This window comes from Polypterus senegalus, chromosome 17 (genome assembly GCF_016835505.1).
Source record: "Polypterus senegalus isolate Bchr_013 chromosome 17, ASM1683550v1, whole genome shotgun sequence".
Taxonomy (NCBI): domain Eukaryota; kingdom Metazoa; phylum Chordata; class Cladistia; order Polypteriformes; family Polypteridae; genus Polypterus; species Polypterus senegalus.
This window is the reverse complement of record NC_053170.1, coordinates 52,955,245-52,968,871: the sequence shown is the minus strand read 5'-3', so window position 1 is coordinate 52,968,871 and position 13,627 is coordinate 52,955,245.

The window sequence follows — 13,627 nt, the reverse complement described above, 5'->3', positions numbered from 1 at the left end:
GCTGTGCATCATCTGCAAAGCTGTGGTAATTTACATTGTGTTTTGAGATGATCTGACTTAATGGGAGCATGTAAAGCAAGAAGAATAATGGACATAGGATTGATCTTTGTGGGATGCCATATTCCCCTGCCATATGATGTGTTTCTGTTACACAGTCTTCAAGATCCCTGATAGACAGAATCAATCCAATTTGAAGCCTCATTAGTAGGGCAAACCTATTTTTTAACTCTGTTGAGGAAAGTGTTGCAATCTAATGCATCAAATCCTAGACTTAGATCTAGTAAAATTTGAACTGTTAAATTATTTACAATAAAACTGTAAAACAATCTGGTTTCTGTTTTTTTATCTTTCTTTTTTCTGCTAAGACTTTTCAGTTATTTTTGTTGTTAGCTTATTTGTGTTTCTTTCATTTTAAGCACCTAAAAAATGTATACTATGCTGTTTTGTGCAGTTTTGTTATAGAGTTTGCCTTTTGATAACATTTCATCTTCTGGTTGCACAAACATTTCTTGATTGCCCTTGTACAAGCAATAACACCAGCCACCCTAACCAGAGATCAATAACCATGGAGGTATGCTTCAAGAGGCTACAGCATTTGTAATTTTTTTTCCTAAGAGTTAGTCCCTCGCTTGTCTGTTATTTTGTAATAATATTAATGCATCCTTTGAATCATTGAATAATGTAGGCATAACTCTAAAAGAGTGCTCCCTCTTGTCATAACCTAAATTCGTAAATCAATAAATTTAATATTTCATCCCTTCATGGACTAGCTACACAAAGTAACGTATCTTCTTGACAAAAGCCTGCAATGTAGAGTCTACAGTAACTAGCACTACTGCACTGCACAATAAGGAAGATTTTAATGAAAGCCTATTATACCACAATAGGGCTTAAGATTTTACACTATGTCCATAGCCTTACTGTGTTATAATCAAATAATAACTTATATAGCACAACTGTCCAGTTTTTTTGTCCTCTTGAAGAGTGAATATGGTATAATTTATTACATTTCACAAGATGTGTTTCAGGAAAAAGTGGTTTTCTGCAATCATTCAATGCTATTTTGCATGTCACTGAGCATCTGAGCACTGATATCTACTGTACCTCTCAATCACCTTACCTGTAATGCCCTCAAATCTATCTATCTATCTATCTATCTATCTATCTATCTATCTATCTATCTATCATCTTTATATAGTGCCTTTAATAATCTATCTATCTATCTATCATCTTTATATAGTGCCTTTAATAATCTATCTATCTATCTATCTATCTATCTATCTATCTATCTATCTATCTAGGCATCTCTTTATATATATAGAGTATTATATATTATATATTACTGTTGTTTTCCTTATAACAAATGATACAGAGTGGTAATATGATGCCAATATGGCTCCATATTATAAAGTCACCTTTTGCTAATCAAAGTTGAGATTAGGGCAGCACTGAAGCACAGAGGGCAGCACAATTGCCCCACAGCTCTAGGGTCATTGGTTTAATTGCTGAAAACTGGGGAGTTTTGCCTTTCCACTGTGTTAATGTGTTTCTTTTCCAGATAGTTTGGCTTCTTCTTCTTATCCCAAAAATGTGCCAATTAAGTTAATACTGTGGATACAGAAAGTATTCAGACCCCCACACTTTCTGCACACATAATTGTGTTGTAGACTTCATTTTAAATTGATATATTTGGTATTTTTGCCTATCAGTTTACTGTATATACTTGCATATAAGTTGGGTGTTGAAACAATAAAAATCGATCATAAATCAGACCCCGATTTGTATGCCCATTCAAATATATGACACATCAATTTTTTTTTACATCTTCTTGCTTCCTCCAATCTCGTATCAGTTTCTCAGACACATCGAATTTTGTTGCAGCAGCACAGTTAACAATTTCTTTTGCCACTTTTAAGACTTTTAACTTAAAACCGGCTTCATATTTCCATCTGATCGAACACTTCATCATAGATGAGGGATGCTCTTACGATAAATGTGTATGATGGTGTGAGATACAAAAAAACACAAAACAGTGCAAACGTCGCTTTGGAATAGTTTGGGTATTACTGTGTGGTCACGTAGGCACAATACATAGAAAAAAAAGGCAGTATGCTCTGTGGTTACTCTCTCAGGTAGGTATTAGCATATCATAATTTCTTGGACCAATAGTGTGAGTTTTCCGCATTCGACTTATATGACAGACATTATAAAATACCGGAAATTATACGGTAAAATCAAGCCACAACTTATACAATAGAGAACTTAAACGCAAGTATATACGGTACATTAAAATTGCCCAAAATGACAAAGTGGAAACATTTTTTCAAAAAAGTTTGTAAATCTATTATAAATAAAAAACTGAAATCTCTTTTTTATAAGAGTGCAGACTCTTTGCTGTAGCACTCCAAATTACGGACAGGTGCATCCTGTTTGCTTTAATTATCCTTGAGGCGTATCTAGAACTTGATTGGAGTTCACCTGTAGAAAACTGAATTGATTGGATGATGTTTAGAAAGGCACACACCTGTGTACGTGAGGTCCCACAATTCACACTGCATGTCAGGACAAAAGACGGGACATGATATTCAAGGAACTCTCTGCAAACCTCTGCAATAAAATTGGTGAGAGGCACAGATCCGGGAAAGGGTATAAAACTATTTCTAATGCTTTGGTCACTCATGGAATGACAGTGGCCCCTAATAAATGTGAATGTTAAGAAACAATCAGGACTCTTCCTAGAGTCTGCCATACAGCCAAATCGAGTAACTGGGCAAGAAGGGCCTTGGTCAAGGAGGTGACCAAGAACCGAATGGTTACTCTTACAGAACTTCAGAAGTCCTCATCTGAGATGGTAGTGCCTGTTGGAAAGATGAAAATCTCAGCAACACTCCATCAATCAGGCATTGATGGTAGAATTGCTGGACAAATGCAACTCTTCAGTAAAATTAATATAATGCAATTTATAGGACTCTGAGAGCATGAGAAAAATGATTTTGTGTTCTGAAGAAATAAAAATTGAAGTCTTTGGGCAGAACTCTATGTCTGTTGAAGAGCAGGCACAACTCATTACCTGCATAATACCATCCTTATGGTTAAGCATGGTGGTGACAGCACCATGCAATGGGGGTATTCTCAGTGGTAGGGACAGGTGTATTGGTCAGAATTGAGGGAAGGATGAATGAAACCAAATACAGAGAAGGTCCTTTAAGAAAAACTGCTTTAGAATGCACACAGCTTGAGTCTTCATCATAACAATGACCCGAAGCAAACAGTCAAGACAAACCTGTAGTGACTTTGGGACAAGTCTCTGAGTGGGCCTGTCAAAGCTCAGACTTAAACTCCTTACAAAGAAGGACTTAAGGATGGCGGTTTACAGGTGCTTCCCATACAATCTAATGGAGCTTGAGAGGATCTGCCAGAAAGAATGGGATAAACTGACCAAAGTCTGGAAAGCGTGTAGAGTCCAAGAAATTCAAAGCAGCAATCGCTACCAGAGGGGCTTCTACAAAGTACTGAATTAAGGGTCTGAATACTTATTTTAACAAAGATTTCATTTTTTGACTTTTAATGCATTCAGATACTTCTGAAAACATGTTTTCACTTTGTCATTATGGGTGAGAATAGATTAATGGGCAAAAATGACAAATTTAAAAATTGAATATTTATGGTTTTTAAATGATCTCAATATGAGTATCGCTGCAGACAACAGAAACTGTCTCTTCATGATCGAGAAATGGAAACACCAGTGTTATTACAGCACAGTAAAGCTAATGTACTCTTTTTGTCTTTAATCGTGATGCTTACTGGCTGAAACACACAGTATACAGTAACCATGAGACTTGAGAGAATGTCGCTCATTATTAAAGACGTGCTACCTACAGTGGTTACACTATAAGCCCACAAAACTGCAATTTGCAGAAAAGTGTCACCTAGGAATAATACAGATTTTGAAGGGAATGTTGGGAAGGTCACAAAACAACTTACTGAGTTGTAATATTTATGGGGATATGACATGAACAGAAAAGATTCACTGCAGGTCTTAATTTGTGCTACCGTGTGCTCTTTAATGGAGTCAATTGGAGTTGTGCTGTGTGTGCACAAGCAGTCAGCTGGGGGATGGGAATCCTTTGCTTTTCTCTTAAGATATTTCCTAGGAGCATATGCAATATTCAGGTTAATGAATGCCTTAACAGCATGAATTTATCATACATCGCTTTGCTTTTAAAAATGCAGACTATCCGAGGAGACTCTGCCACATATACTAATAGAGGCCTGTGCTATTCTGTTGACAAACACGTTGTTTTCTTCTTTTTTTTTCTAGCGCTATAATAGTTGGAGATGTGTGCAAAATGCTTGCAAATATCCAGACAGCCACCCGTTATTAATACCTCAATGGTAGGCAGCTCTCAGCAGATTTCTTTTTCCTTTCCATCAGACTCGGCGAACAGCAGGTATTCCTTTAATAGAACCAAAGCATTTCCCGCATGTTTATAATAAATGTAGTGCTACTGAAGTCTATTACACTGACAAAGATAAAGAATACATTTCTATTTTTAACATGAAAGCGGACGAGATGGTGAAATTGGTGAAAGGCTCTAAATTCGGATTTTAGCTTTGAGATTAATCACATTTAAGTGCAATACACTGCTGTGACTGGCTGCTCTTGATTAATGGATTGGTTAATTTAAAAAGAGAGAAAAAAAAGCGACTTTTGCATTTTATACTACTTTTTCACTTTGTAAAATTCATATCGCTCAGGTAGAGCCCAGCAAGTCAGTGCCTTTCCTCCCAGGCTGAGAGCTGCTGGTAGCTTCAATGCTAATAGCAGATTGTATCTTACTGAATTACAATATTCATGGACCAAATTCCAGTCTAACAGGGAAGATTCCTCGAGGGATCTCTTCAGAGGAGATGCTTATCATTGGCAGTATTAAACAATAAATGAGTTAACGCTTTGCACATCCAACCTATTGTTCCAGGCACTTTGGATGTGCTCACACATTTTCCATTTCTGTTAACACATACTGTGTTTAACTTTCAGTGCCTAGGACCATGCACAAGCATATTCAATAGCAGCAAAACACACACACACACAAAGGCTTCCCAGCTATTGTCATAAATAGAAGGTCCACATTAAAATATATTCAAATGTGCCGGACACATTCAGTGGTCAATTACATCCATTAAAAAAAGGAATGCTGAAAAACACAGAGAGCTGGAATAGAGCAACACAATTACAAATATGCTCAATTCTTGACTTTTCTCCTTCCAAGAAGGTGTCCTGTCTTCCCTGTTGCCCTTGGAATGTGAGCTCCAATATACTGCGCTTTAAATGGAAGAACTAATGAAGGAGGAATTGGCAGTAAATGCTTATTTTAGCTTACTGTTTGCTGACATGGTATATTTTAAGTGACAAACAGATGTATAACAATTTTGCCACCCATTACATTAGTAGAAAATCAATCATTTCAAATAAAATAATAGTAAATGGTGCTTTTCCATTGACAATAAAGTTGTTCCTTTTATTTCCATGTTAATGTGCAACCATACAGTGATAAATAAGCAGCCTGAGGAGGACTGATGAATATTTATTATAGATGATCAATGCGATTAAGTAAGCAATATGCAGATAAATTACATACTTTAATGTACACACAGAGGAGCAGAAAGGGAATTCATAACATGACAGCTCTCCAGGGGTGACTTGTGAAATTAGTAATCATCTTATCACGGTGTGTTCAAATTAAACAAAAAGCCTCATTTCTTACTCCTTTCATGCTGAGGTTTCAAAAAGGTAAACTGAGAGGGTAATCTAAAATTCATCCATCCATTTACTGAACCCATAAAATGTAATTTAGGATCACGGCCCCAGTGGATTCTGTCACCGCAGCATCAAGTGCAAAGCAGGAACCCACCCCACCCACTCAGTCACAATCACGTACACACCAACAATCACTCAGACTGAACTGCTGGTGCCGTATCCTGAGTTTGAATCCTGTGCCCAGTTTGTGTGAAGTTGGCATCATTGGTCCCAGTCTCGGTGGATTTTCTTTTCCAGTCTTCTGGTTTTCCTCCCAGATCCTAATGATGTGCATGTTAGGTGATTTATTGATTCATAATTGTCCCAGTATGAGTGTGGATGTTGGTTCCATACACAGGGGTCTGTCTTGGGTTTGTTACTTTGGCTGATTTTTATTAATGACATAGATTTTAGTTAGTAAACTTGTGAATTTTGCAGATGATACTAAAATTTGAGGGATCACAGACACAGAGGATGCAGCAAAAAGAATTCAAAAAGACTCGAAAAGGTTTCAGAACTGGATGAACACAAATGGAGTTTAATGTAGAAAAATACAAAGTGCTACACGTGGGCAAAAGGAACATCAGTTATTAATACAAGATTGGAGACGTATTCCTAATAGAAGTATCCTCTTAAAAGGATTTCTGGATTTATGAAGACAAAACATGTTTATCAATGAGCAGAAGCAATTAAAAAGAGAAATAAAATGCTAGGTTATATTGTAAAAACTGTTGAGTATTAGTCAAGGGGCAATATGCTTAGACTATATAATGCACCAGTGAGACCACATTTAGAGTATTGTGTGTAGTTCTGGTCACCAAGCTACATTAAAGCTACATTAAAACAGAAGCTTTGCAAAGAGGGGAGCAACCAAGTGCATCCCAGTCCTTAAGACCATGTCGTACTCTGACAGGCCCAGAACTGTTTAGTTCTGAGCAGACGAGACTACATGGGGACCTAATCCAGGTATTTAAAATCCTCAGGGGCATTGACAGAGAAGATCCAGCAGCATTCTTTCATCTTAAAGGTGAATCACATACCCGTGGAAATCAGTGGAAATTAAGGGGAAGTGCATTTAAATCTGAAACCAGGGAGCAAATTCTTCACACATAGAGTTGTGAGACTCTGAAACAAACTACCGAGACATGTCGTTGAAGCAGAAACCTTGACAACCTTTACACAGTATCTGGATGAGACATCGGGACAGCTTCGCTATTACCTACACAAAAGAGTTGGATGGACTGAATGGTTTCCACTTGTTTGTCAAATTTCTTATGCTCTTATTTTGAGGTGATGCTGCCAGGAAAGGCTCTGGCCTCCTGTGACCCTAAACTGGATCAGGTGGGTTTGAGAATGTTGTATTATTGACCTGCATGCCTTTGGGAAACCAAAGTATGTGGAATGAATACAGAAAGTCATTGCAAACTTCACAAAGACAGACGCTACACCAACATTAATCAATCAATAAACTGCTTCTTTTCTATATGGCTTTACAAAATTAAATTATTATAATATATTGCATTTGGACCTACTCATTTAGTATACATTCTAATTTTAAAATCTTACAATATATAGGCAGTATAAAGTTATTTCTAAAATAAACCAAATAATTTGCTTTATCAATTACAATACAATACAATTTATTTTTGTATAGCCCAAAATCACACAAAAAGTGCTGCAATGGACTTTAACAGGCCTTGACTCTTGACAGCCCCCCAGCCTTGACTCACTAAGAAGGCAAGGAAAACTCCCAAGAAAACCCTTGTAGGGAAAAAATGGAAGAAACCTTGGGAAAGGCAGTTCAAAGAGAGACCCCTTTTCAGGTAGGTTGGGCGTGCAGTGGGTGTCAAAAAGAAGAGGGTCAATACAATGCAATACAATACACAGAACAGAACATATCCTCAATACAGTATTTTAATTATTAATTTTCCTGGTCAGGAACACAGGAAATCAAAACCCATTCTATCAGAAAGAGACTCCAGGCAAATAGACAAGGGCAGGCATGTGATATGCGCATTAATCTTCACTAAAATGCTTTCCATTTTGTCTCATAAGTCAATCTAACAGTATTCCTTTAGGCTGTATGAGGAAACTGAAGTCACGTACGAAACAGAGATGGAGGTGAGAGTCATTCTGGGGTCTAAGTGCCCCCTGCCATCTTATTAATATGAAAACACTGTTGTATTGTGTTTGTTATAGACCTGGGTTGAACTTTTCTAAAGTGACTAACAAGAGTGTAAGTAAAAGTCAGACAGTCTATAATAAAAATATTATAACCCATTTAAAGTACATAGTGTATGCTTTACATCATCACTTTTACAGTATCTGAAATTCATTTTAGCAAAAAGTAAATAAAACATTTGATATGTTTTGAAAAAATGACACTTTCCATCTGTTAACCATTGTATCTTGCTTATTGAAACCATTATAGTAATTACATTCTGAATCTTTTAGACGGTTCACCGTTTGTATAGCTCATTAGAAAATGAAACGTCCAATAGAGAAGAAGCACGCATGAAGTCTGTGGATGGATGCCCAGAATAGTGATCACTCCCAACAAGTCTCTAGATTTGTTGTGCTCCCTTGTTCATTAATGGAATGATTAATCTGATAAAATATTACATCTTATTGTTAATAAGCAGAACTTGCTTCACTTGCAGAATTCTGTATTCATCCATTGAGCATAATCTTCACTGTAAACAGCCCAAACTTCGAAGACAGCTAATCCTTTCCTGTCACTTGATTGTTCTTCTGCAGTTTTGCCTCCTTTAACCCATCCTAACCCAAAGCTTGAATTTGCTTTTCTTTTATAATGAACATCCTTTCTTTGGTTCATACTCTGCCTTTTGCACACCATTACAATAATGTCATACCAACAGGAGCAATGACTATGGAGAATCTGAAACAATATATAACACACTGCAGCAGACTGGGACAGCCATACAGTTTGAATGTCACCAGTATACAATATTGAACAAGATTAAACATGAGACATGCAGCTAGAGAAAATATGAATAATTTATTATCATTACAATACAGCTCACAAGATGAATAAATAGTCAAGGGAGAAAGACAAAGTGGCTTAATACTCAAAATACGATTTGAAGTTGACAGGTCCCTTGCAACAGTAAAAATATGATCTCATTTTAACTTAAGAGTAGTTCCACTATTTCAAACTTTTAAAATACTCCAATATAAAACTGGATGTGGCAAAAATTAATTGTTAAAGATTATCCATCCATCCTAACTACAGGGTTACAGGGTCTGCTGGAGCCAATCCCAGGTAACAAACCCCAGGCAGGGAGCCAGCCCACCACAGGGCACACACACACACACCAAGCATACACTAGGGACAATTTAGAATCACCAATGCACCTAACCTGCATGTCTTAGGACTGTGGGAGGAAACCCACACAGACATGAGGAGAACATGCAAACTCCACGCAGGGAGGACCCGGGAAGCAAACCCGGCTCTCCTAACTGCAAAGGCAGCAGCGCTACCACTGCACCACCGTGATGTCTGTTAAAAATTATGCAGCTTAAAATTTAAGAGTATAAATCTGAAAACAGAAACCTGTTGCTGTAATAATGTTTATTTACTTAATTTGTGAGACCACCTCAAGGCAATATTAAACCATTATGTCTCCTTAAAACATGATTTGGGCTGAGATTGGAGTTTTTACAAGTGGTGCAGAACTAAAAATTAGTGACCCTTGAAAATACAATGGCCATGTTATTTTTTTTTTATTTGCTTAAAGCTTTTGTAATTTTACTTTGTGGTGTGCAGAACAAAATTTGAATCTGTTTTATACTTAAAGATATGATGGAATGAAACATTAATCCATTCAATCTTAATTAGGGTAATGAGATTCTCCTGAACCCAACATGTGGCATGATGGGGGTAGCATTATTCTTTTTGAATTTCTATTGTGATGTCACTTTTTTGCACATAAGATGACTCTGCAGAAGCCTCTCAGGACATTATTGCTACCCTATCATCATGTTTAATGTTTCTTTTTTAATCGGTGCTACGCTGATGATACATATTCGTACCTGCCATTGCCTCCAGACCACACAGTATCAGCTAGAATCTCTGTATGTATCTGCATGCATGAAGGAAAACCAACTCCAGCACAACCTGGCAAAGGAAGTCCTTCTTGTTATTCCAGCTTGCTTATCTGTTCAGCACCCATCTCTGTTCGGCTTGGCTCATTATTACTAACACCCACTAAGTTGGTGCAAAACCTTGGGGTGGTGATCAATAACTAGCTGTCCTTTAAGGACAGTATTGCTACAGTCTCTCTGTCTTGCAGATTCACTCCATAAGATCAGACCATATCTGACGGAATATGCAGCACAATTCCTGGTCCTGGTTCTGTTCCTGTCATATCTTTACTACTTCAGCTCTCTGCAGAAAGGAGTGCTGAAATGTGTCACCAAGCCATCACAGATGATTCAAAATGCAGCAGCACATCTTTTGTTCAACAAGTCAAGAGGCAAATGTCACTCCTCTTTTCTCATCACTACATTGGCTCCCTGTAGCGGTACATATTAAGTTCGAATCCTTGATGCTTGCCTACAGAGTATTCAGTAGATCAGGATCTATATATATATATGGAGACACTTGTGAGGTCCTACGCTCCTTCTCGATCAATCAAGTGTTTAGTGATGCCAACTCTGCGTGGTATCAAATCTCAGTCCAGAGTCTTTTCATGTGAAGTTCCTAGCTGGTGGAATGAACTTCCCAACTACAATAGAAATGCTCACTCCATCAATGTATTTAAGATGTGTTTGAAGGCCATCTTTTTTATTGAATTTCTGTCTGTTAGATTTTTTAGCTTTTGCAAAGCCAGAATGACATCATAGAGTTGTAGGTGTTGAGAAACATTGCTTGATTTTCATCCTGCATGAAATTAAAAATGATAAACAGAAAACTTGAAGTATTACAAGTACTGCTACCAGATATATATAACACTGACCGTTATGAACTAGCAGCAAAGCACCACATGGCATGTAGTAGCCATGTGCCATGCAACTGTCTGAAAACAAGCCCTCAAGGAGCCCTATCATTCTCACTGCCCTTTCATTGCCTTTATCAGAAAAAAACAGAACATGCTGTGAAATAGGAAGGAAGAAGAATCGAAGAAGAAAGTGTAAAGCATCTGCACAGATAAATAGGAAACAAAAGAGACATTCCAGCAAATTTAAACAAGGCAATGAGCCAGTCTTCTGCCACTTCATGGCGTGGCTAATGTGTGCCCCAAGATTGCAACTCTGTGAGCGTAATGATCTATATTTTATTTACTTATTGTTAGTTTGTTGTATTTTGTTTATGGTGTTCATTTTATCTGCATCTTTTGTAGTTTGAGGCATGGTGATGCAGGGATTAGCACTGCTACTTCACAGCTCAGATCACATATTTGGCCAGTAAGCGGTCCAGCATTCTTTTCTTTAGCCCTAAAGGGCACTTAAAAGACCATTGCATCATTATATAATCCATTCAAATTTAATTCAGTTTCTCCTTAACCTTCAATGCATTTCACTGAATTCGGAGACATTTGCCAGAATTTCTGTGATTTTGCCAAACTCCAGGTGAAGAGAATTCATTTGAGTTCAGTCATCACTAATTGTGAGCAGTCATTCTGTATTTTGATTCCTTGAGGCTGGTTCACATTCAAATGAATTAAAGTTTACTAGTGCATGATTAGCTACGGACAATAGCAAGTGAGGCAGTTATCATATGATGTCTTGAGACTTTAAGCCAGCTCACTTATGTGTCGTTCTGTTCTCTCTGTTCTGTCTCGTTCCTAATGAAGACGTCTTCTCACGGTCTGAAGGGTTGCCCCTGGAGTAAGACAAGCAACTAGGAAATTGCTGAGTTTGTTGTGTGTTGGAATAAAAGCTCCCAGTGTTGTGCAACTTCACACCTCACAAGAGCTAGCTCTAAGTTCAGTTCACACAGATTAAAATGAATACATTCACGTTTATAGTTGTCCATTTTAATTTCAAAGTAGTTCATGTTCAGTTCATTTTGTATTTTTAAGGAGACAGAAAAAATGACCCATGATTTTACTTTTCTCAATTTTGCATGCATTACATTAGGATTTTACAGTGTTCTTGAATAAAATACAATAATTATGAAGAGTTTTTTATTTAAATACACTTTATTGAGTTACTAGCAAAATACCCGCGCTTCGCAGCGGAGAAGTAGTGTGTTAAAGAAGCAATGAAAAAGAAAAGGAAACATTTTGAAAATAACGTAACATGATTGTTAATGTAATTGTTTTGTCACTGTTGTGAGTGATGAGTGTTGTTGTCATATATATATATTTACACACACACACATAAACATATATATATACATATCTATACATATACACATATATACATACATATATATCTACATATATACACATACATATACATACACACATACATACATACACACACATATATACACACAAATACATATATATATATACATACACACACATATATAAACATATATATACATATACATACATATCTACATATATACACACACAGCTATTTCGTATCAGTGCAATACGCTGCTTGTTAAAATGGATAACTCCGCTTTACGTGCAAGTCTGCGTGGATATTATGAACTATCGTATTTGTTCAAGTTCTATTTAAATTTTAAATAGAAGGAATTTTTATTTAGTCGACAGAAATATCTTTGGTAGGAATGGTAAAAACAGACAGGAATATTATTCCTGAATAAATCAACTCAAACCTTAAACAACTTATAATATTTTGCTCTCCATAAAAATATATCCTGTCTAAATTATACAAGTTAGAAATAAAGTAAACATTAAAAGAACAAACATTCAAATTTCTTTACTCTTATGTAATTTTATATAAAAATAAACTTAGATTTTAAATATCCCAAAAGATTTTGCTCTCCATAAAAATATATCCTGTCAAAATTATACAAATTCAAATATGAACATGCTGCATAACAAAACCTGGAAATATAAATAAAATGTGTTCCTTTCAGCAATAACAAATCAAATCATTCAGTTGTCTTTGCTCATATGTCATTTTAGAGCTGGACGCCTGGCATCTTTTTGGCCACAGGTTCGTTTCTGTTTGGTGTGAGGTTCTGTGTTGTGGAGATTCTCAGGATGGATTGCAGGTGCTCATCAGTGAGGCGACTCCTGTGTGCTGTTTTGTTAGTCTTTATCACTGAGAAGAGCTTCTCACACAGATATGTGCTACCAAACATGCACAAGGTTCGAGCCGCATGTAGACGGACTTTTTTTGTTCTTCAAAGTCACCAAAGCGCCGTGCAAACTCAGTGCGCTCAGTTTATCAGCAAAGTGCGTATTTGGGAACACCGTAGTGACGACTTGGTTTAACATTACTTGGCAACAGGGAAAGGGGAAAGTTGCACTGGTGCATTTGTGTCTCTCATAAAAGCAGCTTCACTTGAAATCACTTTGTGATTGTGCACGGGTAAAACGTCCGCTGAAGTGTCAGATTCTTATTTAATTATTCTGCTTTCTGTATCTTCTGCATTGCATTCAGGTTACCCTGATGTTTTGTCTCATAGTGCCGTCTTAGATTAAATTCTGTAATTACAGCCACATTAGCTCCACAAATGAGACACACGGGTTCAGTAAACATATACTCAGCCTCCCATCGGTTTTAAAGGCTCTATTTTCAGAATGAACTTTTCTCTCAGCATCGCGTGAGCTAGCTTCGCAATAAGTGTTGGCAAGGCAGCTGAAGCGCTGCATTATGGGATCTGTAGTTTATTGTGTTACCAGCGCTTCATATACCTGGGCCATTAATAACAATAATACA